The 26,536-nt window shown below is 45.1% G+C and overlaps 1 protein-coding gene across 9 annotated transcripts in view; it reads left to right on the top strand.

The window, feature by feature from the left end:
* Positions 1-12,899: 12,899 nt before the first annotated feature.
* The window catches only part of RALGPS1 (Ral GEF with PH domain and SH3 binding motif 1), a 1,264,350-nt gene continuing 1,250,713 nt past the window's right edge, over positions 12,900-26,536 (top strand). For 7 of the 9 annotated variants that reach the window (XM_073541171.1, XM_073541175.1, XM_073541174.1 and 4 more), the window contains exon 1: positions 12,900-13,018. The gene's annotated coding sequence lies outside the window, so the exon portion shown is untranslated. The remainder of the gene's footprint in view (positions 13,019-26,536) is intronic. The other 2 variants (XM_073541170.1, XM_073541169.1) reach the window with 1 other exon arrangement.

Raw genomic sequence — 26,536 nt, 5'->3', positions numbered from 1 at the left:
AGTTTTTTTGTGGCAAAATTAGGAGGGGTCGGCTTATACACGGGTCGGCTTATACACAATTATATATGGTACCTCTCCTATGGATGGGTGGTCACTTGTTTTCTTTGGACTACTTCTTTAAGGTGACTTTCCATAGGATCGATGATACATGTAAGGCATTCCAATCAATCCAAAGAAAGTCCCCTGTGTGAAAAAGTAGTATGTGTAGATAGCCGATGCTCCATTCATTTCTATGGGTCAGTGGGTGTTAGTGAGCATGTGTGACACTGCACCCATAGACGATGAATAAAGCATGGGTTGCACTATGACTCCGTCTGCACAGGGGACGAGGAAGGCCAGAGTCACACATAGGCTATGTGCACATGTTGTGGATTTTGTTGTGGATCCGTAGCGTTTTTTCCTCTTGGAATTGGACCAAATCCGCAAAGGGTAGCTTAAGCAATGTTAATCAATGGGAATCCATAATTGGTGTGCACATGTTGCAGAAAATTCCGCACTGATTTGCAGCATTTTATTTTCTGCAGCATGTCAATTCTTTTTGCGGATCCGCAGCTTTTCTGCACCTATTGACTTATATTGAGTCAGTCAAATCCGCAGTTAAGCCGCAGGTGTAAAAAGGTTTGCGGATTTGCATGCCAAAAACGCTGCAGAAAAGAAGGAGGAAGAGTGTGTGGGCGGAGAATATGTGTATGGGCGGAGACAATGTGTGAGCGAAGAATATGTCTGCTGTCACATATAACAGTGACAGCATGAGCCGATGATGGGACAGTAGTCCCACTATCAGGCGACTGTATTCAATTGTAAAACAAAAAAATTCATACTTCCCAAACACCTAATCCCCGACTCCCACGTCTCCTGCAACAAAAATAAAATAATAGACCAATATATACTTATTTACTTACCTTTCTGACGTAGTCCATTTACTAATGAGTATCCTTTGACGATCTTACGTGTAGAACAGCCGGCCTCCGATGATACACTGACAGGAGGTGCTCGTCCCACAGTGTATCACTGCGCTGCCGTTAGAGTTCACCGGAGTTCGTGCTGCCACTTACGGCACCGCTACATGAGAAAATTCTCACGCAGTGGTGCCGTAAGTGACAGCACGAACTCCAGTGAACTCTCAGTTATACACTGCAGGAGCGATTACCTCCTGTCAGTGTATCACAGGAGGCCGGGTAGAGCACTCTCATCTCCCGATGTGACTGTTTTACATGTGAGATCGTCATGGGACATGGTAAATGGACTACGTCGGACAAGGAGTATTTATGTTGGAATATTATTTTATTTTTTATGCAGGAGATTGAGTGAGTCGGGATTAGATGATGCAGTAAGTATGGTAAATTAACATTCAATAAAGGAGTCTGTGTGATTATTTCAATTAAAGGACTTTATTCTGGCTGTGTCTATTTACCATGTAACTATATGATTAGTAAGGGATACAGTTGTGGCCAAAAGTAATGACACCCCTGCAATTCTGTCAGATAATACTCAGTTTCTTCCTGAAAATGATTGCAAACACAAATTTGGTATTATTATCTTCAGTTAATTTGTCTTAAATGAAAAAACACAAAAAGAATTGTCCTAAAGCCAAATTGGGTATAATTCCACACCAAACATAAAAAAGAGAGTGGACAAAAGTATTGGCACTGTTCGAAAAATCATGTGATGCTTCTCTAATTTGTGTAATTAACAGCACCTGTAACTTACCTGTGGCACCTAACAGGTGTTGGCAATAACTAAATCACACTTGCAGCCAGTTGACATGGATTAAAGTTGACTCAACCTCTGTCCTGTGTCCTTGTGTGTACCACATTGAGCATGGAGAAAAGAAAGAAGACCAAAGAACTGTCTGAGGACTTGAGAAACCAAATTGTGAGGAAGCATGAGCAATCTCAAGGCTACAAGTCCATCTCCAAAGACCTGAATGTTCCTGTGTCTACCGTGCGCAGTGTCATCAAGAAGTTTAAAGCCCATGGCACTGTGGCTAACCTACCTAGATGTGGACGGAAAAGAAAAATTGACAAGAGATTTCAACGCAAGATTGTGCGGATGTTGGATAAAGAACCTCGACTAACATCCAAACAAGTTCAAACTGCCCTGCAGTCCGAGGGTACAACAGTGACAACCCGTACTATCCGTTGGTGTCTGAATGAAAAGGGACTGTATGGTAGGAGACCCAGGAAGACCCCACTTCTTACCCCGAGACATAAAAAAGCCAGGCTTCAGTTTGCCAAAACTTACCTGAAAAAGCCTAAAACGTTTTGGAAGAATGTTCTCTGGTCAGATGAGACAAAAGTAGAGCTTTTTGGGCAAAGGCATCAACATAGAGTTTACAGGAGAAAAAAAGAGGCATTCAAAGAAAAAACACGGTCCCTACAGTCAAACATGGCGGAGGTTCCCTGATGTTTTGGGGTTGCTTTGCTGCCTCTGTCACTGGACTGCTTGACCGTGTGCATGGCATTATGAAGTCTGAAGACTACCAACAAACTTTGCAGCATAATGTAGGGCCCAGTGTGAGAAAGCTGGGTCTCCCTAAGAGGTCATGGGTCTTCCAGCAGGACAATGACCCAAAACACACTTCAAAAAGCACTAGAAAATGGTTTGAGAGAAAGCACTGGAGACTTCTAAGGTGGCCAGCAATGGGTCCAGACCAGAATCCCATAGAACACCTGTGGAGAGATCTAAAAATGGCAGTTTGGAGAAGGCACCCTTCAAATATCAGGGACCTGGAGCAGTTTGCCAAAGAAGAATGGTCTAAAATTCCAGCAGAGCATTGTAAGAAACTCATTGATGGTTACCGGAAGCGGTTGGTCGCAGTTATTTTGGCTAAAGGTTGTGCAACCAAGTATTAGGCTGAGGGTGCCAATACTTTTGTCTGGCCCATTTTTGGAGTTTTGTGTGAAATGATCAATGTTTTGCTTTCTGCTTCATTCTCTTTTGTGTTTTTTCATTTAAGACAAATTAAATGACGATAATAATACCAAAGAATTTGTGTTTGCAATCATTTTCAGGAAGTAACTGAGTATTATCTGACAAAATTGCAGGGGTGTCAATACTTTTGGCCACAACTGTGTCTTATAGACGCTTCTCCATTACTAATCCGTGGTCTTGATGTCACCGGACAATACAAAGGTGACATCAACCCCACAAATATTGCTCCACTTGCCACCGCTACAGGGCAAGTGGGAAGAGCGAGGCTAAGAGCCAGAATTGGCGCATCAAAAGATGCGCCATTTCTGGGGGGCTGAGAGATGATGTTTTTAGTCTGGGGTGGTGCCAATATCCATGGCCCCTTCCCAGGCTATTAATATCAGCCGGGACCCCATGTCAATTTTCTTCTGGGGTTCCCCTGTAAACTAGCCAGTAAAGGCTAAGCAAACATCTGTGAGCTGATATGAATAACATTGGAACATTTATGGCTATTGGCGGGAGCTCATGCAATATTTTTAATAAATTTTTTTGAAAATTAAACAGATATTGCGTTTCACGCAGATTTCGTGTGTGTGTTTCTTTTAATAAACTCTTTATGTACCAATTTATTAATGAGAGTATCTGGCTGACACCTGTTCTTTACTGAACCCCGGGCTTGGTATTACATATATATATATACAGCTCTGACAAAAATTAAGAGACCACTTTCAAATGTTCAGTTTGTCTGATTTTTCTCTTTATAGGTATATTTTTGTAAATTGTTCTTTCAGTCTATAAACATCTGACAATATATCTCCGAATTTCCAAGCAATAAATTTTGTATTTTTTTTCTGTCAAAGAAAAATGGTCAAAATTAAAAAAAAAATAGTGCTTTCAGACCTCAAATAATGCAAAGAAAACAAGTTCAAAATAATTTGGAAACAACAATACTAATGTTTAAACTCAGGAAGAGTTCAGAAATCAATATTTTGTGGAATAACCATGATTTTTAAAAACAGCTTTCATGTATCTTGGCATGCTTGCCACCAGTCTTTCACTCTGCTTCTTGTGCAAAAATGTAGGGTATATGCACACGTTGCGGATTTTGATGTGATTCCACAGCATTTTTGGACGCGTGGAGTTGCCTCAAATCCGCAGTGCAGAGTGCACACAATGTTAATGAATGGGAAATGCAAAAACGCTGTGCACATGCTGCGGAAAATTCTGCTCGGAATTGCAGCTTTTTATTTTCCGCAGCAGGTCAATTCTTTTTGTGGATCTCTCTCTGTCTCTCTCGCATAGCGGTGACTGCAATGCAAACTGATAATCAAAGTGTTAGTCTTGGACATGTTAATGTCCAAGATAGAGGTAGGGAAAATCTGCTCTGGATGTTGTGTATGAAACAGATTACAGTATGATAGTAGTTTGGCAATTCTGTTAAATTCCGAACCCAGGTTTTCATCTGGCTGAAAGCCACAGGTTTCTGTGATAAAAGCTCTGCAGGAAAGGGTTAGACGACTGAGTGCTTAGGGAGTCTCAGGTGTGTCAGGGCCAGAGTGGGGCCTGGCAACCCTCAGTGTACACGGAGATGCAAGTCGTCCACGGTGACTGGTCTCGGATGTGGACAGTCTTATGCCCAGAGGTGTACCGGAGGTGGATGTCCTGTGCCCAAAAGAACGTACGGGGGAAGGGGGCCAGGATGGATACACGTACGGGGGGAAGGGGGCCACGATAGATACACGTACGGGGGGAACGGGGCCAAGATGAATACACGTACGGGGGGAAGGGGGCCAGGATGGATACATGTAAGGGGGAAGGGGGACAGGATGCATATATATGGGAAGCCAGGATGCAAAGTTAGTTTTGCCCCCGGTGGCCATTAGGGTCATTACACTGTGGTTGTTTAGTTCTAGTTTTGCCCCCGGTGGCCGTTAGGGTCATTGCACTCTGGTTACTTTAGTTTAGTTGCCCCCGGTGGCCGCTAGTGTTATTGCACGTGATTATGAAGCAGGTGTGATTCTCTGGCTCCTACCTATAAAGGAGTTGCAGGTGGTCTCACTCACTGTTGGTGTTATTGCTCATTTCCAACCAAGTCTGGTGAAGGAAGGAACTACAGAGAGGAGTTCCTGGCAGCTCAGGGGAACTCTGGTGTAATAGCTTCTGGCGGAAGCTGAATTCAGGTGTCGAGCTTCAGGGGTGAAGCTGAACTTTGGTGTTGTACTCTGTTGCTGGGAGCAATAGCAACAGAGCAAAGCTAAGTGGTGTTTTTTCCCTGTTTGTGACTTTCCTTGTGTTTGTATTAGTGCAGTGGTGGGATTAGTTTCTGCACCGTCCAATTCACTAGAAAGGGATAGGTGCAGGGCGAGCAAGGGATTTGAGGTATCCATCTCGTCGCCGGGTGCGGAACCTGCCTAGGGATCGTCAGGAGTGTAGGGACACTGACTCAGGGGAGTGCAGGAGGTCTCCACGTCCCCGTTCCCTATTGCAGGGCCCTCCATTGTAACGGTTTCCCGGTGTTTCCCTTAACTCTGTTTAAATTAGCCCGGCTGCAGGCGGTGTATCCAGGTTCATGGGTGTTATAGACATTTGCCCTGCTGGAGGCGGTGTATCCAGTCACACGTGACATCACAGATTACATGTACACTGACACTACATACAGAGCTCCTGTGTATAATGTCACTGGTGACCACTGTATTATCTGTACACTGACACTATATACAGAGCTCTTGTGTATGTCACTAGTGATCACGGTATTATCTGTACACAGACACTATATACAGAGCTCTTTTGTATAATGTCACCGGTGATCCTTGTATTACCTGTACACTGACACTATATACAGCGCTCCTGTGTATAATGTCACTGTTGATCACTGTATTACCTGTACACTGACACTATATACAGAGCTCCTGTGTATAAATGTCACTGGTGGTAATAACAGTGTTGTTTTGTGGTTTGTATTCATAATAAGTATTGTAATAGTCGGTCACTATGTGGTGGTAATTTGTGGTCTGGTCATTGTATGGCAGTATTTCTCCTTGTATGTGGTATTATTTGGTCCCTATATACTGGTAATTTCATATTATTCAGTCACTATGTGGTGGTAATATATGGTCTGGTCATGGTGTGGCGGTATTTGGCACTTGTTTGTAGTATTATTTGGTCACCATGTGGTCTGGTCATAGTGTTTTGGTATTTCTTCCTGTATGTGGTGGTGTTGGTCTTGGTATAGGGGATTGTGTTGTGTATGGCAGTCATTTGTTCTCTCTGACATTAATTAGAAGATTCTTTATTTCCATTAGAGATTAAATACTTTGTACTCAACGCAGAGATGCACTTACAGGTGGGAGTCTGACTACTTGGACCCATTCAGCAAAATGTGGAACTTTTTATCCCCATTAGACCAGAGTGGCATGTCCAACTTGACCACTGATCCATTCATTCCCACTGCACTTGTCTTTTTCTAGAAGCCCCAAAGAGAATGAATGGAGCTGCGGTCAGATATCCCACCTGTCGCTCCATTTTAAAAAGGGGATAAGTGTCCTATCAACGAAAAAACTTCCTCATTCTTCCAATCGGTGCAGTTTCTAATGGTCGGACCTAAGCGATCACCTATCCTATGGAGCCCATGGATCGGTGATAACTTGATTTAACCAAACAACCCCATTAATGTAAACTACCATAATTATACATCCCAGTTATGGGGGCGCACAGTAGATGTGCAGGAGCCGCCTGTGTTTTACAGTCGATGGTCCGCTATAATGAGGATACCGACTGATAGATATTTGCATATAGCTGTAGGGTGGGTCCCTAGAGTCCATTCCCCTGGTGGACCCCAGACTGACCCTGCACCCTTATGATTACTGGACTTCTACACTTTAGTGCTGTGTGCATGCTCATTCTTAAATATCGCTGGACTGCCTCAGTAAATGCGATGTGCTTACTCACTTTCTGCTGGACTTCTATGTTTAGTGCCTTGTACACACCTGGTTGCGCCCCACTCTTCAGTTTCTCTGGACATTCCTATATTGAGCTGTGCATTCGTTACTATTGCAGGGAGTGTTCTGTTTTAATTTATTTGCATCATTCCATATTGTGCTGTGTTTTCGTTACTATTGCAGGAAGTGCTCAGTTGGTTTTGTCACACTTGTTAAATATACTTATTTGCATCAACTTTGGTCTCAGTTTCATATTATCCCACGCAATCAAATTCTGTAGTATCCATATAATTGTTACACGAGCATCATGTCATCCACATCTCAGAACTAGGGAGCAAGTACCACCATAACACATATAGGGGATTAATTGCTAGCGCTGGGTACAGGTGTAGAAATGACAATGTTCATGCTTTACTGCCTTGCAGGCCAGTTGGGTCAGCGCCAGTCCCTATGTCAGCAGTTTCTGCCTGCACTTATAACACTGAGGCGCATTATGTAACTGCTGATTGTGTGAAGATGAGATTTGTTAAAGAAAATAAATTTCTTATAGGAATGTAAACTCTAAAGCCTCACTCAGACACTCTTTTTAATGTACTGTCTGTATGTGATCTTTCGCTATTTTTCACAAATAGAACACATTCCCATTATAGTCTATGGGTTTGTTCACAAGTCTTTGGCTTTTGAGGAATGTGTGTCTGCAAAAAAAATCCTGTAGACATGGCTGCTTTTGTTGTGAGCCTTGGATAAAAATTATCCATCTAAGTGTAGGGATGCATGAGAAATGACAGACAATGCACCGATACAGTCCAGGTGCTGTAATGGGTAGGACAAGCTTTCCATTTTATATTTTGCTGTCTATTGATGGAGCTGTGTAAGGGAATTTTTTTTATGGGCTGTTGATATTATATTAGTATTATTTTAGGGAACTTAAAAGGTTATTCCCCTCCCCCCCAAAAAAAATCAAGAAGTTGTCCCCTATATGTAGGATAGAGGATACGTTGCTGATCGCTGGGACCCCCAATGATCCAGAGAAAAATGCTCTGTATGGTCCAGAGAGGCACATGCTCAGTCTCATTGATTGCCTATGCGACTTTGCTCTGTACCCTTCCTTCTCCATCAGTCCTATAGACAATGAATGGAAGGCGGTCGAGCGTGCATAGTTCCAGTTCATTCAGGGCAGGTCAGCAGAGCGCAATTCACTGAATCGGTGGTGGTCTCAGCAGTCAGACCCACAGCAATCTGCAAATTATCCCCTTTCTAATAGACTGATTTTGGGGGAATAGTGGTTAGCACTATTGCTCTGCAGTACTGGGGTCCTGGGTTCACATCCCACCAACATCTGCAGGGAGTTTGTATGTTCTCCCCATGTTTGCGTGGGTTTTCTCCGGGATCTCCGGTTTCCTCTAGGTTCTCCGGTTTCCTCCCACACTCCAAAGACATACTGATAGGGAATCTAGATTATGGTACCAGTAACGTATATCCGCATTATAAGTGAGGGAACAGACCGGGTCATACACGGGAAGCAAACAAGCAACGCAGAATACACACACACCAGGGGTCAGACACACCAGAACAACAGTATAGCTGACAGAGAACGCTGGTAAAGAGTGAGTATAAATACCCCTCCCAGATCCAGAAAGAGGCCACGAACACTTAACCCTGTGAGTGCAGGGCAAGAACCCTGTTCAAACCATGACATCGGTGTTATTATTTCAAATAAAGGACTTTACTCTGGGTGTCTGTGCTTTTTTATACAACTTCACTATGGTGTTACTAATGGATAGGTGTCTTCTAGATGCCTCTCCATTACTAACCTGTGGGCTTGATGTCACCCAATAATACAAAGGTGACATCAACCCTACAAATATGAACTCCACTTGCAGGGTCGGACTGGCCCACTGGAGAACCGGAGGTTTCTTGGTGAGCCCAGGCACTGACTCCTGCTGGCATACTGGCCAGCAGCTGCCTAGGGCCCGCACTGCTCCAGGAGCCCCCAGCCAGTGGCGTGTCGCTAATAGCGGAACACCCAGCTGCTATGGGGCCCCTGAGTCAGCAGGGCCCTTCTGGTGCCAGCGGAGTAGCAGTTGGAGACAGGAGACTGTCCCCGCTGCTAAAGAGAAATTAATATTCACGCTTCCCCACGCCCCCATGAGTGTGGAGGGGAGTGAATACCATTTCACTTTAATAGTGGGCAGTAGAGTTGAGCGACTTTGGTCGGATCGGGTTTCATGAAACAAAATTTGTTTCAGATGAAACTTGTTAGGAATCTGAGTTCTGCCATACCTATGCAGAAACCCAGGTCCTCACATTTATCTCCAGAGGCTAAGTCCTTTGTGCCAGCGTCTGAGCATGCTCACAGGATGAGCTCCTATTGGAGTTCGGGAGTCAGGTGCTCAGGTCCTGCTCTGAATCCTATTGGCTCCTATTGGAGTTCTGGAGATTTCCGGCAGGTCCCGTACGCTATAAAAAGCGCGCTAGTATAGTCATACTTGCTGCTGTATGTTTGTTGATGCATGCATGGACTGGTGAATGACTCATTTGAAACCCCCATTCCTTGGTTATTACGAATGTGTGAGAGTTTGAGTTAGAGCCAGTACTAGCGCCATTGCTCCAGCGCTCAGCAGCTAGCGTCAGCTTGCGCCTGCTTGACAGCAGCGTTTCTACAGCGGCTTAGTTAACGCCGTGCTGCAGTAGCAGCTCTAGGTGCGTTCGCACTTGCAACGCCCTATTTCCCAGACGTACACGGTAGGTCTAGACGGAGTTGGTGCCGTCAGCTAGGGCCGCTCCTGTGACCAGATACCGCGTCTGTGTCGCTGAGCTCCTGTGACATTCAAACAGACTTAGCGTTGTTGCTCATGTGTTTGCTTGCAGCTCTGTGTGTGTAACAGAGCTTGTGTATACTTGCAGCTCTGTGTGTGTAACAGAGCTTGTGAATGCTTGCAGCTCTGTGTGTGTAACAGGCTCTGTGTATGCTTGCAGCTCTGTGTGTGTAACAGAGCTTGCGTACGCTTGCAGCTCTGTGAGTGAAACAGAGCTCGCTGCAGCCTTATCTGTTCATGTGCTCTGTGAGTGCAACAGAGCTTGTCCAGTGCTCTCGGGTGAAGCCTTAACCCTGTGCACTCTACCGCCAGATACCTCTGCCACCACCTAGCAGCGGTCTTACCATCTACCGCACGGTGGACCCCGAGCGGTGAACGCACTTTATTTATAATTTTATTTAGTGCGTTCCACCGCTCCTAACAAAACTGGTCCGACTAGGGCAAAAAAAGTCGTAGTTTCGTCCGAAACCCGACCCCAATGCAAGTCAATGGGAAATAAAAGTCGGCATTGAGCAGATGACATTCATCCACTCAATGCCGACTTTTATTCCTCATTGACTTGCATTGGGGTCGGGTTTCGGACGAAATTCCGACTTTTTTTGCCCTAGTCGGACCAGTTTCATCTGAAACAAATTTTGTTTCATGAACCCGATCCAACCAAAGTCGCTCAACTCTAGTGGGCAGTGTTAGCCGCAGGCTGAGGCTAAAACTGCCCGCAGAAGCGGACATACCGCATGTGATGTACCCCGGAGGTGGATCCCTGCAGGATGGCTAATCCTGAGGGCAATCACCAGACAGGGAGCTATCCCTGCAGCTTGGCAGCAGAGCATAGCTGCAGGGATCCAATGCCATCCTGCTTCCTGCCCAGCACTTCCTGTCTGACACAGTGCAGCTGAATGGCGTCATCATTCAGCGCGGCTGTTTCAGAGAGAAAGCTGCCGGAATGTGCTTCTGCTGCAGGGAACGTGCAGAGAGGTGAGTGGTGCTGTGTGTGTGTGTGTGTATTGGAGTTTGGCAATGATGTGAGTGATGGAGAGAGCAGTGGTGGGGGAGAAGGCAATGTTGGTGGCGATGGAAGGATGATGGGAGTGGTGGAATAGGCAATGATGGGGGGTGGTGGGGGAGAAGGCAATGATGGTTGTGGTTGAAAGGACAATGGTGGTGGGGGAGGAGGCAATGACGGAGGTAGTGGCAAGGGTAAAGATATAGGTGGTGAATGAGAAGGCAATGATGGAGATGGTGACAGGATAATGATAGGGGTGGAGGGGGAGAACAATGATGGAGGTGGAGGGGGACTGCATTATACCCTATGAGGGGGCTGTGTTATATTTTATGAGTGGGCTACATTATATTCTGTAAGGGGGTTGCATTATCCTCTCAGGGGGCTACATCATACTATATGAGGGGGCTACAGTATTTTCTGTAAAACAGAAGCCGCGGAGACACCATCACGTGTTTCTCAACGCAAGCAATGACCAGCCAGGTCTTTGCCCGGGAAGGAACAACCACGGGAAGGGCAGTCTCCAATGAAGGAAACCACCTATGCCAAAACATGGTATCCATCCACATACAGCTGTTTCGGGGTATTGCCCCTCATCAGTGTGGAGTAGGAAACTGGCTGGTAGGAGCAATGCCTAGTAAAAAGACTATGAAGAGGAGGATGAATGAACTCATGGAGATCAACATCCGACACTGTGGAGACACCATCACGTGTTTCTCAACGCAGTGATTCTAGAGCACTGCCCCCATCCCTTATGGGAAATATGTAAAACATGCAAAACAGAAGCCGCGGAGACACCATCACGTGTTTCTCAACGCAAGCAATGACCAGCCAGGTCTTTGCCCGGGAAGGAACAACCACGGGAAGGGCAGTCTCCAATGAAGGAAACCACCTATGCCAAAACATGGTATCCATCGGATGTTGATCTCCATGAGTTCATCCTCCTCTTCACAGTATATTCTGTGGGAGGGAGGGCTTCCTTATGAGGGGGTTGCATTATACTCTGAGAGGGCTACATTATATTCTGTGGAGGGGCTGCATTATTATGCTATATTATGTTCTATAGCGGGGCTGCCTTATGAGGGGGTTGTATTATATTTTGTGGGGTGCTGCATTATACGCTATGAGGGGGGCTGCATTATATTCCATGAGTTGGCTACTTTATATTGCATAGCCTTTGCTGGTTATTAAATATAGGGGTACCCTATGTCATTTTTATGGGGGGTTCGCCCATTTTAATAGCCAGTAAAGGCTAAGTATATAGCTGTGAGCTGATATTAATAGCCTGGGAAGCTTCATGGATATTACTCCCAAACCAATCTATAAACATCTACCCCCAGCTTTCCCTCTGCTGGTTATTAAAATTATGCGGGAGCCCACACAATTTTTTTTTCTTAAAAATTAACAGTTGCTGTCTGGTTACAGCCTAGGTATGTTCGTTCTGATAATGCTCCTACATAGGCTGGTGACAATGTGTGTAAGTTTGTGTGTGGCTGTGTTAACTTACCGGCTTAGTAATGAGGGTGTTGGGCTGACACCTTTTCATTACTAAGCCTAGGGCTTGGTGTCAATGACCGCTGTTGCCCTAATCCCATTACCCTGATACCACACTGCATCAGCATGAAAAAGGTGGGATTGAACCAAAAAACCTTTTTTTTTATTTTAAATCATTATTTAGCTAAAAAAAAAAACCTTCATTGCGGTGCAAAAACGCACCAAATCACAGCAAAACCCGGAGTTTTTCCTGCCAAGAGATCCAGAAACCTTGCCGAAATTTCTGCAAGCAAATGCTTGACGTGCGCACATAGCCTTAATTCTATAACTGGATTTGTCATTAGAAAAAAAAACACAGCGATGGGCACTCTAAACATATTTTAGAGAAATAGTACAAAAATTAAAACTGATTAAAAAAAATAACAGAAAACTTTTTTTTTTTAAGGCTGGAAATGTCTAGTCAATGAGGGCTTAATATAAGAGAAGAGGTTTAAAGCTTAGAACCTCCCCCTTCGGTGATATGACTGCCCCACTCTTTATGCAGAAGAAACATCAATACAGACTAAAAAAATAAATAAATAATAATAAATCCCCATCCTCCTCATCCTCCTCCTGAGAAAGGAGCACCTGCGCACTGCTCCAGACGCTGCATTTGCATACTCCCACCTCCCTCCCGCTCTGATTGGAGGCTCGTTGGTTGTGCTCTCTGAGCGCGGCTGCTGATTGGTTGTCCTGCCCGCCGCTCACCGTTGCACCTGACGCTTCCTGAAGTCTGGCTCAATGTGTCGGAACTGCCATGTTCTTGGTGGAGAAATAAATGTCGAAAGAGGCGGAGAGGCCGGAGCCACTGACAGGTGAGTGCGCGGTCATGTGTGGCGTGTGTGTGAGGGGGACACATATATGTCTCCTCATATGTACCTCATGTTAAGCAGGCAGCCTTTATATAGCGCCCACCTGCTGTAATTGCCTCATAAATCAGATGTACAGCCCTCTCCTCTTATACACGTCGTGTCTGTATACGTGTCTAATCATTTATAAGGGTTTTCTGCATGAATCCCCCCAACATCTACCTCAGAAAATACATGTATACCCCATTTATAATGTATACACACACGTCCATGTTATTGTTCTCACCGAATCCCCCAATATTTACCTCAGAAATTATATGTACACCCCAATTATAACATATAGACATTTCCATATCCTTGTTCTCACTGACCCCCCCCCAACATTTACTTCAAAAATTATATGTACACCCCCAATTATAATATATAGACATTTCCATATTATTTTTTCACACTGGTGCTCCAAACATTTACCTCAGATATTATATGTACACCCCTAATTATAATATATAGACACATCTATATCCTTTCTCACTGAATCCATAAATGTTTACATCAGAAATGATAAATATACCCCCCCCATGCCCCCATATATGATGTATCCAAATGTTTGATGTCTCTAATCATTGGTATAACTGAGCCCCACACTTTTGTTAACCCTTTATTGAATTTGGTGCAAAATAAACAATGTTTACCTCAGAAATTACATGTACACCTTCAATTATAATATATGGACACATCAATATCATTTTTCTCACTGAACCTCTCCAACATTTACCTCAGAAATGATAAATCTAAATCCCTGCACTTTCGTCTATGATAGATCTAAGCGTTGATGTCATTATCTATTTCCGCATCTCTGCGTTAACAAAAACAATGATCTCTATTACTAATCAGTAGTAGAGCCATGTTTTTATATCAGAGTGTGAATGAGATGACTGAGGGTGTGTGCGCACGTTTTGGAATCTGCTGCGGATTTGTCTGCGCGGATTTGCCTAAATCCGCAGGTCAAAAGACCTGCAGATTTTCTGCGGATTAGCCTGCGGTTTTCCCCTGCGGTTTGACACCTGATCATGGAGCAGGTTCCAAACCGCTTCGGAATCCGCACAAAGAAGTGACATGCTGTGGTTTTAAATCCGCAGCAAATATGCGCGAAAAATTCCGCATCGTGGGCACTGCGATTTTCATTTTTCATTGACTTAAATGGTACTGTACACCACAGCAGAAACCGCAGCGGATCCGCAGTAGAATCCGCAACATGTGCACACACCCTTGAAGGTATGTGCACACACTGCGGATTTTTCCGTGCGAATCCGCAGGTAAAGTGACCTGCGGTTTGACACCTGGACCATGGAATAGGTGTCAAACCGCAGCAGAATCCGCAGAAGGAATTGACATCTTTTCCGCACGGAAAAATCCATAGGATAACATTATACTGTACACTGCCTGCAAAACTGCTGCGGATCTGCAGCGTGTGCACATACCCTTAGCTGGGTAAGTACGGAAGATATAGGAAGTGACTAAGAGGGGTAAATGGATAAAAGTGGAAGATATAGAAGGTAAGGCTATGTCCACACATAGTTTTTTTTGGTGTGCGGATTTTGGAGAGAAAACCGCAGGTAAAATCTGCGGTTTTACACCTCATAATGGATGGGGTGTAAAACTGCAGCGTTTCTGCACCAAACAATTGACATGCTGCGGAATGTAAACCGCAGCAAAACCGCGTGGAAAAATCCGCAGCATGTGCACAGCGTTTTTTAATTTCCATAGGAAATAAAGGTACTATACAACGCAGCAGAATCTGCTGCAGACCCGCAGCTGCAGAAACGCTGCGGAACCACAGCAGAATCCGCACAGTGTGCACATACCCTAAGAGGTGATCAGAGGGGTAAAAGATACAAATGGAAGGTATATGAAGTGACTAAATAGGATAAATATGAAATATATTTTGGACGTGACTAAGCAGGGTAAATATATAAAACTGGAACATTTATTATTTTTTTTTAACCCTTGCTTGGTCACCTCCTCTCCTGCCCCACTTTCTTTGTGTGGACACTTAATTAACTTCTGAGATTTTTTTTCTTTAGATTGGCACCACTACAGTCACCGTCTAATGGTGGAATCACATATGACATTGGATGCAATGACACTCGGCCCCAGCTCTGCTCAGTGTCATGCTGCTGTGAGCTGATCCTCTCGCATGAGAGAATAATAGCACAGGTGCACAGGAGACTGAGATAGTAATTTCTCCATCTCCTTCACGGCCTGACTCACCATATATCGGACTGCACTGGGATGTCATCAGACTGCAGTCCGATGTTTCACTTGCGCCCATGGACTTGTATGGGTGCAGGTGAGCAGAGAGTCGCTGCCAATCACAGCATTATTCTCTCATGCCGAATTGGCATGAGAAAATTAATCGCAGATGTGATCTGCCCCATAGAATAACACTAGGCTGACTGCTATGTAATGTTTTGTCGCCTTGTTAACCAGTAGTGTGTCTCTGGCCTAAATTGTGTGTGTATGTATACATGTGTATCAATCCATATATCTAGATATATCTCCCCATCCTCCACTTTTGATAATCCATAAATCCCTTAGGCTATGTTCACCCGTTGAATTTTTGCTGCAGCAAAACCTGCTCTATTAGCAGTAAAGAACCAGTTTAAAAAAAAAGCAGGTTTTGGTGCTTTTTTGCATCTTTTTTGCTGCGTTTTTTAATACTGATACAGTTTAGTGGCACCAAAAACGCAGCAAAGCCTAATACCTGCGTTTTTACTTCTTTTCTTTTTGCGCTTTCTCCTTTCTATGGGTGAAAAAAACACTGCAGAAGCACCAAAAGAGACATGCTGCAGTTTTCCAATTCAGTCAGAAAAAAAAACAATATGTGTATGAGATTTCTGAAATCTCATAGCTTTTGCTGATACTGTAAAATGTAGCTTTTAATTTGCATAAAGGAGCCGCAGTAAAACGCAACTTGTGAACATAGCCTTTGGCCTCATTCAGATGCTGATTCTTCAGATATGTCTTCTAGCTGTGATTTTTACAGATAGAACACGCACCCATTATAGTCTAGAGCTTTCACACGTCCACATTTTTTGGAGACCGTGTGTCCACAATATTAGCATAAAAAATAAATAGGACCAAACTCTCCCATCCAAATCGGTGGGGGTCAGTGTATGTTATTCGTGGCTTCTGAGTGCTGTTTTTTTTTTTGTTTTTTGTTTTTTTTTGTTCATTTACTAGGACAAGCTTACATTTTTTTTTAATGAATGTTTTTATATTGAAGCTCAGATGGTAAAAATGTGTACATGGGCCAAACATGTAAATCTGATGCAGCAGATTTTGTGAAAAAATGGACAGCTGAATGAGGCGTTAGGCCATGTGCACACGTTGCGGATTCTGCTGCGGATTCGCAGCTTTTTTGGCTCTGCGGAACCGCAGCAGATTTAGCTGCGTTGTACAGTACCATTGTTTTCAATGGTAAAATGAAAACCGCTGTGCACATGCTGCGGATTTTTCCGCAGTTTCAAGTCCGCAGCATGTCAATTCTTAGTGCGGAATCCGCATCGGTTTCATACCTCCATTGTAGAGGTGTGAAACCGCAGGGCTAATCCGCAGGTAAACCACACTTCTTTTGATCTGCGGATTTACCTGCAGATTTTTCCAAATCCGCGCGGAAAAATCCGCAGCACTTTTCACTACGTGTGTACATAGCCTTACACGTGTGCTATACATTTGGACACCCCTATGTATTATGTTTTGTAAATGTGTACATCACGATTGCTCTCTCCTTCTCCCCTTTGTTGGCTTCTATGAGTGGTGCATCCCCACCTATATGCATATTCAGCACATCTGCTGCCTTGTCTTCCATGCTGGCCTGTGATGTCTCTGCAGTCCCCTTACTATGGCACATGGCTGCCATGAATCTGCTGCTCTCCCTAATTCTTGTTTCTTATACTTAACATGTCCCTGCTCTTCTTCCCGTGTTCCTCCATCTCCTCATACAAAACATCATAATCACTCTGTTCTCTATCTGCTTATTGTATATATGCGTCCTGAGAAAATCCCACGTCTGTTCCTGCAGACCCTCCCCTTTGTGCTGCTCTACAGATACATGTCCTATAGTCTCCTCCTACATTGCCCTACATTTTCTATGCATCCCCATAATCCCTCTTTATATATGGCATGTTACAGACATCATAATCATTGGTGATCTATATCTTCCCGGCCAAAAAAATATTCAGGATTGAGAGTCCTCAGTAGTTGATACCTTTTAATGGCTAACTGAAAAGATGGTAATACATTGCCAACTTTCGAGACTACTCAGGTCTCTTCATCAGGCTAGACTAATACAAAAAGTAATTCTGGCGTTTTGATTTTTTTTCTCGCTACGCCATCTAGCGATCGGTTTAATCCTTTTTTTTTTTAATTTATTGATCGGGCGATTCTGAACGCGGCGATGTCAAGTATGTGTGATTTTTTTTCTTTTTTTTTTTTAATTTTATTTTGAATGGGGCGAAAAGGGGGTGATTTGAACTTTTATATTTATTTATTTTTTAAAACCTTTTTTTTTTTAAATTTTGGCATGCTTCAATAGCCTCCATAGTCTCAAAGCGAAACAGACGTCCAGTGACTGGCTATGCCCATCATTGGACTTTAGGGGGTTAAGGAGGAGTGTACAATTTGTTTAGTTCACACATACATTTGCCCTATATTTTTGTCATCAGCAATAAGAAAAAAAAAAAACGGCAAAAATGAGTTCATACCAAAGAGAAAAAGTCGTAAAATAAAGAATAAAAAAAGCCAATCTGTATTAGTTTGTTTACACAAAGCATTTTTTTTTTATAAGAGCAGCAAAAATATAAACTGTCATTCAAGTACAACTTTTTTTTACCTATGTTGCATTAAAAAACAAAACAGTAAGCAGGTCAATTTTTGTAGCCATTGTACTGAGTAGAAAAAGACAAAACCTCAAAAACAAGCACCAAAAATGCACATTTTACTGAAGGATCTCCACTGTGGTTTTGTAATAATTGCCTGCTGTTTTCCTACAGGAAAAAGCAGCAACAATATTGCTTGTGAACATACCATAACACATCAAGTGTGAAATAGCCCTTAAAGGGTTGTAAGCCTCTTCATTGTTTTTCCGGCTGGCTAGTACTTGCCTGCCCTGTACTTTTTGTAGCGGCAGTGTATTGCATAATTGTCCAATATCTTGCATCTACCCTGTTTCCCTGAAAATGAGACACCATCTTATATTAATTACTCCAAAAGTTGCACCATGTCTTATTTTCGGGGGGGGTGTCTTATTTTCATGAGAAACATTCCAGCACGCTCTACCCTTACATAAGGCTGGTTTCACACTTGCGTTTTTTTGCGCTGTTTTTTAGCGCAAAAAAAGCATGCGTTTTTTCCCCCTATCTTTTAAATGAGTGCGCATAGGTGCGCATACACATGCGTTTGTATGCGCATGCTTTTTTTGTAGTGTGCGCTCGGGCGCACAAAATGCATCCTGTTGCATTTTTTGTGTGTCCGACTTGCCCCCAAAAAACACATGCGCACGCAATGCGTTTTTTACAGCCAAACACCCATTATAGTCTATGGGTGCGCATGGTAATGCGCACGTATGCGCAAAAAAGCATGCGTTTTTTAAAAAACGCACCAAAACACACAAAGAAACGCACACAAACGCATGATACACAGCGCAAAAAAACGCAAGTGTGAAAGTAGCCTAAGGAACGTTCTGTAGCATAAAACCAGTAGTCATATATAGACCGTTCAGCAGAAAAGCAGACAACAAATCAAAGTAACACACTACGGTACGGTACTGTAATTGCCTGACTCCCACACAGGGCCACAAAACATAAGGGCTCTAAAATGGCTCCCACACACTTTCTGGATACTGTACCGTTACTGTAACAATCACCCACAGCAGTTCCTTTACCGTAGCAGCCCCATCATCATTTTGCAGCCCCAAATATTGCAGCCCTCATCATCTCTTTACAGTTCCCAATACAGCACCCCCATCATTCCGTTACAGCCCCCATCATTCTACAGTACAGTATTGCAGCCTCTCATCATCCCGGTATCCCACTGCAGCCTCCCATTATCACAGTATCCCACTGCAGCCTCCCATGTGTGTACCGTACACACACACACACACACACACACACACACACACACAGTTTCACTTTCTTACTGGTTCCCTCCGCGGTGCTGCTTTCAGTGCTTTGGCCCGGGGCGCATGCACCACCAATCAGAGCCCAGGAACAATCAGAGGCTATGGATGACGTCAGCTGGCCCATGGTTCCTGCGCTGTGATTGGCGCAGGGCACATGGGCGGAGATCGGCACACAGCTCCGAGGCTGTGATTAAAGGGAATCTGTTATGAATGGGTCACCGAGGAGAAAAAAAACAAAACAAGCTAAGTCACAGAAAACCAGAGAGGTTGGTAACTATGCAGATAACTGATCTTACCACACAACTAGCAGAAGCCGTGGAGCGTGCCTACGATGTTCCTAGACGCCTCGTCATGGCCGAAGGACTAAATAAGCCTAAAGCAAGAAAAGGGAAAACTAACTGCCCCAGAGCAGACCCCAAAGGAATAGACAGCCCTCACATATGTATTGACTGTGAAACAAGATGAAGGCACAAACACAGGCAGGAAAATAGGCTGAGCAAATGATGGGGCTCAAACTAACTAGACAGGAAAGGAAAGGAGAGACACTGTCTGCAACCTGCAAAAAACCCTACAAAAAATCATGTCCAACACTTCTGATAGCAAAATTAACCCTGAAGGCACTAGACTTCTCCCACTATATCAGCACTCTGAAATATTCTGAGACAGAGCAAAAAGAGACCAAACTAGTAAGGGACAAAAAGCCAATTGGCAAAATACTGATAAATAAGAGTGGAAAGTCAGCACAGCCCCCAGCAGAGGCTGGCTGACCACACCAAAAAACTGAATAGATCAACAAAATCAAGTGTGAACATTAGCAGAAAAACTTAGCTTTAGATGACTGGAACAGAGCTGAAAACCAAGAGCTGACAAGCCAGAAGGAATCACCAGCAACTGAATAGGGCGTCGGCTGTCTTAAATCCAATCTGAGACTCCTGAGATCCAATCGTCATCCTCATTCTCAGGTGGCAGATCTCCACCGATCAAATCAGCTTCTCTACCTCCTGTTACCACCAGATGGAGTCTGGAAGGAGAACTCACAACTGGTGAACCAGAGAATGAACTCACAACAGGAATCTGTCACCCTTTTTTTTCGGCTTGCAGCTGCCGGCATAGACATCGGGGGCTTATCTACAGCACTCTGTAATGCTGTAGATAAGCCTCCGATGTAACCTGAAAGATAAGAAAAACACGTTATATTATACTCACCGGGGTGGGCGGTCCGGTCCGGTGGGCGTTGCGGTCTGGTCGGACGCCTCCCTTCTTCATGCGATGACATCCTCTTCTCCCGTCCTGTAATGGCTGCGGCGCAAGCGCACTGCTCTGCTCTGTTGAGGGCAGAGCAGAGTCCTGCAGTGCGCAGGAGTCTGGAGAGGTACGGTGCCTGCGCACTGCAGAATTCTGCTCTGCCCTCAACAGGGCAGAGCAGTGCGCTTGCGCCGCAGCCATTACAGGATGGGAGAAGAGGATGTCATCGCATGAAGAAGGGAGGCGTCCGACCGGACCGCCCAACCCGGTGAGTATAATATAACGTGTTTTTCTTATCTTTCAGGTTACATCAGAGGCTTATCTACAGCATTATAGAATGCTGTTGATAAGCCCCCGATGTCTATGCCGGCAGCTGCAAGCCGAAAAAAAGGGTGACAGATTCCCTTTAACTCCTGCGAACAGCGCGGCTGCAGTGGCGGGCACCGGACAGCGGGAGCGAGACACAACTGCATGCCCCATGCACAGAACAAGGTATGCCATATTTTCGGGAGGAGGAGGGGGTGCCTTATATTAGCAGGCACAGTGCTCCCCCTAGCATGCCTTACTTTCGGGGGGCGCCCTATTTACGGCGAAACAGGGTAGAGATGAGCAAAAAGATTTGCAGGACCTAGTCCAGCAGCCAAGTCACTAGTCCATGTCTTCCTCTGAACCTCCTCCTACATGCCGACATCTCCGACGTCTTTTCCAATTTGTAGGCGATGTCATGTGTATGTGTTAGCACAATGATGATGTCACGTCAGGTTTACTAATCAGAAGAGTTGACGACCGGTAGGACCAGGTTTGCATGGCTCTGGTCTGGCTGTGGAGTCGGAGCCCATTTTGGTGGCATTGGAGTCGGAGGTTTGGCTTACCAACTCCACAGCCCTGCTGGCAACCATGGACTACTGACCTGGATTGTGAATTAGGCCCTGCAATCTTTTTCGCAAACTTTTCTTACAACACTCAAGAAAAAAAATATGAAGCAGCTTCAAGTCTATGTAAATACTGAAGACGTTTCAGAGCTCACACAGGTGTTGTGGCCCTTTCAAACAACTGACTTGATGGGGTTGCGGTTATTAATTTAACCCTTTTACCCTTCGCCACAACAGCACCCACTGGAGATCTGCCCATAGGAACAGGAAACGTACAGAAATAAAAAGGGCAGTCCGCCTCTCCTCCTCAGTTGGTTTCCTGTTCCTATGGGAGCCACAGGAAGAATTCCTGCACAGAAAGAAGTGTACCTGGGCCAGCACGCCGCCTGCGCAGTGTCCGTGAGAACGGCAGAGGCTGTGGTCTGAAAGCAGCGGCTGGGGGAGTGCTGTATTCCGGCTCCCCGTCGTCTGGTGGATGGCTGAACACCGGGTCCGGGTGAGGCCACCTGGGATTCACGCAGGAGACGCGCCGTCGGATCCAGGTAAGGCCGTCCTGGCTTGTGTGGGAGTGCAGGAGCGGAGGAGGAGATGTCCAGGCCGCCGCTCCCCCTGGAACGCTGGTGGCAGCGGTGCGGTCCCAGAGGCATGGGGCCGGGGGCCGCACATGTGCAGAACACCATGAGCGCTCCTGCCCTGGAAGCGACTGAGGGACTTCCGGGGCAAACCGGAAGCTGTTCCTCAGAGAGTGCTGGTATCTGCGGCGCGGTCCCGGAGGCATGGAGCCGGGCCACGCATGTGCAAGACACCACGAGAGCTCCTGGCCCGGAAACGACTGGGGGACTTCTGGGGCAAACCGGAAGAGGCGGTACAGGCGAGGCGGGGGCTGCGAAATTTGAATGAGAAGTGGTCATATAAGACCCCAGCGGTGCTGGGGAAAATTGGTGCCATAATGTCTTCCCCAGGACAGAGTACGCATCCTCCGGCAATGGATTCTGCAAGTGCAGGCACGTCCAGGGACCGCTCCAGCAGGGGCTCCACGGACATGAGCCGTAAGAGTGACACAAAGGACGCCAGCAGGACTGTACCACGGCTTCTTGATCCGGTACCTATAGCTTCACTGGGTGAGTGTATGGACTCTGCCTTTTAAGCTGACCCTCTTTCTCTCGCTATGTCTCCCCTTTTTCCAGACCAAGAAAAAGCAAAAATCCAAGCATAAGGAGTGTGCCCTATGCAGGCAGCCTCTCCCTGACTTCTACCCCAAGAGGTTATGTCAGGTGTGTATCAGTGAGACCGTGCAGGATGCAGCAGTGTCAGATATGGACATACGCACAATGATCAGGGAGGAACTACAGGCCTTAAGTCAGTCAAGTACGCCTACAGAAAGTAGGACCAAAAGATTGATAATAGCTCAGAGTCTGATAACGACCATGGAGTAGCCTCCGATTCCTCACTGACGTCCTCATCACCATTCTCATCGGATATAGAAAAATGCTCATGCTTCCCCCTAGATAGTGTCTAGTTAAATCCATTAGAAACACTATGGGGTGTACAGAGGCAAAGGGAGCTCAAACAATGCAGGACATGATGTTCGCAGGATTGGCAGAGAGGAAGAGGAGAGCCTTCCCTGTGATTCCGGCAGTAAAAACCTTGATTAAAAAAGAGTGGGAAAAGAAAAACAAGATCAGAGGGGCTACCTCCCTTCAGCTTCATTAAGGAGGTATCCATTTAGCAATGAGGAATTGCTAACATGGACCAAAGTCCCTATGGTGGATGCAGCAGTTGCCTCTACCTCCAAACACTCAGCACTACCAGTAGAAGATGCAGGCGTGTTGTCGGACCCACTTGACCGCAAGGCTGATGCCTCACTAAAAAGATCATGGGAGGCAGCTACAGGTGTATTCAAACCAGCTGTAGCCAGTACATGTACTGACAGGTCCATGCTGGTATGGATTGATCAGCTAGACCAACAAATAGAAGAGAAGGTCTCCAGAGACAAATTGCAAGCTGCTATTCCCTTAATCAGAGGTCATTTATGGCTGAAGCATCAGCGGACTCATTGTGCCTAGCAGCCAGGACAGCGGGCTTGGTTAACAATGCCAGGCGTATACTATGGCTAAAAAGTTGGAAGGGGGACATGCAGTCCAAGTCGAAACTCTGCGCTATCCCAAGTGAGGGTGTTTCTCTTTGGAAAAGCCCTAGATGAGATGCTCACTAAAGCAATGGAAAGGAAGAAAGGTTTCCCTAACCCATCTCTTCCATCCTACAGGAGAGCATTCAAGAGACGGCCTTTCCGCAAAGGTAGGCCAGCAGAAAGATAAGGTCGTTGGTCCACAAAGAAAGATAAACAAAAAGGTGCTATGTTTAAAGGATCTTCCTTCCGAAAGGAGTAGATGCTGATAAACCAGACCCTCCGGTAGGAGGTAGACTGAGATTTTTCTTCCAAGAATGGGATAAATTAACGGCTAGTTCTTGGATTCTAAACATTGTCAAAGAGGGGTTAAAATTAGAATTCCACCATATTCCCCACGAATCATTTATCGTTACATCTCTCAAGTGACCAATACAACAGGAGGCCCTCAAGGTGGAGATTCGAAGCTTATTAGCCAAAAATGTCTTAATTGAGGTTCCAAAAGGACAGGAAGGAAGAGGATTCTCTTTCCCCTTATTCCTGGTTCCCAAGCCTGATGGCTCATTCAGAACGATTATTAATTCAAAGAAATTAAATACATTCATTTATGACCGTAAATTTAAAATGGAGTCAATCAGATTTACCATTAAGCTTCTCTTACCTAGATGTATGATGGCTGGCTTAGATCTAAAGGATGCATATCATCATCTTCCTATCCATGGCAGATATCAGAGATACCGCAGAGTAGCGGTGTCTCTCGTCTGCGAGATTCATCATTTCCAATTTACAGCAATGTTCTTTAGCCTCTCCATGGCACCCCGAATCTTCGCGAAGATGATGTTGGAGGTGATGGCCTTCCTGCGTCAGAAGGTCACTTTAAAAATACCTTACCTTGATGACTTTTTAATAGTAGGGAGCTCAGGTATTCAAGAAATCCAGGCTTGTTCCACAAACCCTCCAGTCCTTTTTAGGTCTTCATATAGACTCTACAAGTCAGAAGTGTCTGCTTCCACAGATAAAGATATCAATGATAAAAGTGAAGGTTGGCGCAGCAATGGACAAACCATGCATGTCCCTATTAGGATCCCTTACTTCATGTATCCCGGCGGTCCAGTGGGCCCAGTACCATACCCCGAGATTGCAACATCAGATTCTCGTCGAGGAGACACTTCAGCAGGGTCATCTTGAAAAGAGCATTAACTTTATCTCCAGGAGTCTTAACCTCTCTAGCGTGGTGGCTAGATGACAATCGTCTATCGGGAGTTGTTCCATGGGTGAAAAGACCATCCCGTATAGTGACTACCCATGCTAGCCCTAGGGGATGGGGTGCTCATATGGGGGATACCTTGTCCCAAGGTTGGTGGAATAAAGAACTGCAGGATTCTTCAAAGTTAGGAGCTGAATGCAGTTAGTTATGCATTATACCATTTTCTTCTGCAGCTTTGAAGAAGGCACGTGAGAATCTTGTCAGTCAACACCACAGCGTTGGCATATCTGAACAGACAAGGCGAAACTCGATCGGAAGGTCTTCCGCAAGAATAATTTTCGATCTGGCCGAAAAACATCTATCCTTTTCCGTTCTTCACATCAGAGAGAAGGACAACTTAGAGGCGGATTTCCTAAGCCAACATACGTTACGGCAAGGAGATTGGTGTCTGAATCACCAGATATTCAAAAAGATCGTATCCTTATAGGGTCTTCCTCAGACCTTTTTGCCACAAGGAAAAACAGACAGGTGTGAAGATTCGCCTCTCTGAGTATGGCACACCATCCGTAAATAGTGGACACCCTTCAAGCTCCTTGGCAGTTCAAACAGGCGGGCGCCTTTCCTCCAGTCATACTATTGCCACAAGTCATCAGGAAAATCAGAGAAGAGAAGGCGAGGAGAAACTTAATCGCACCGTTTTGGCCCTAGAGGCCATGGTTCTCGAGGCTACAGACCATGTCAGTATCAAACACTTGGGTCCTTCCTTCAGCCCCCAATCTGCTCTCTCAAGGCCCATTCTTCCATCCTCAAGTAAACAGCTTCCACTTGACTGCTTGGAACTTGAGAGGCAGTCACTGAAATAAAGGGGATTTTCAGAGGGTTTAGTTAACACACTCCTACAGAGCAGAAAGCAATCTACCACAAAGATCTACACCAAGATATGGAAGAAGTTCCTAGAGTTCCATACAAACCCTGACTCTAGACAAGTTCCGATTGCACCCATCCTAGAATTCCTACAAAAGGGAAGGGATTTGGGTCTATCTGTCAATACACTAAAGGTCCAGGTATCCGGTCTAGGAGCTCTTTATGGCTATAATGTAACAGGAAACAAATGGATATCCCGATTCATCATGGCCTGTGAACGTATTAACCCTGTTATCATATCTAGGATTATTCCCTGGGAACGCAAAAAGGGGTATGGAGTCACGAGGGGCACCTTATCCCGATGGATCAGGGACGCGATCTATCTGGCATACTCTGCAAGAAATGAAAATCCTCTGGAGTGTATTAGGGCGCATTCCGCTAGAGCTATGGCATCCTCCTGGGCGGAAAGGGGAGACGTCCATATGTAAGGCTGCAACTTGGTCGGCTCCGTCCACCTTCTATAACCACTACAGGCTCAATCTTTCATCCTCTTCTGACCTAACTTTTAGCAGAGCTGTTCTCCGCACTATTGTCCCTCCCAGGTGAAGGTCTCTGAAAGTCTCTACAGTGGGTGCTGTTGTGGCGAAGGATAAAAAGCCAGATTACTTCCCAGTAACACTCTTTTAGTGAGTCCACGACAGCACCCACTCACTTTCCTCCCTAAAATTAATAGAGCGCGTACTAATAGATTACATTTACTTAGATATAGAGTAAGTTTGAACATAAAAGGATAGTGTTTTGCCTATTATTTGGCGGTCCTCCTGGTACTCTGAAATCCAATGGAGGAGGAGAGGTGGATCGCCCATTTTATTTCTGTAGGTTTCCTGTTCCTATGGGCGGATCCCTCTCTCCAGTGGGTTCTGTCGTGGACTCACTAAAAGAGCGTTACCGGTAAGGCCTCTTTCACACTTCCGTTTTTGACCATCAGTCAAAATCCGCCAGGTTGTGAAAAAAACGGATCCGCCAT

Source organism: Dendrobates tinctorius, unplaced genomic scaffold, assembly GCF_039654945.1.
Source record: "Dendrobates tinctorius isolate UK_male_01 unplaced genomic scaffold, ASM3965494v1 ptg000120l, whole genome shotgun sequence".
NCBI lineage: Eukaryota > Metazoa > Chordata > Amphibia > Anura > Dendrobatidae > Dendrobates > Dendrobates tinctorius.
Note: the sequence above shows the minus strand (reverse complement) of the source record. Positions and strands in the feature narration are given on the sequence as shown.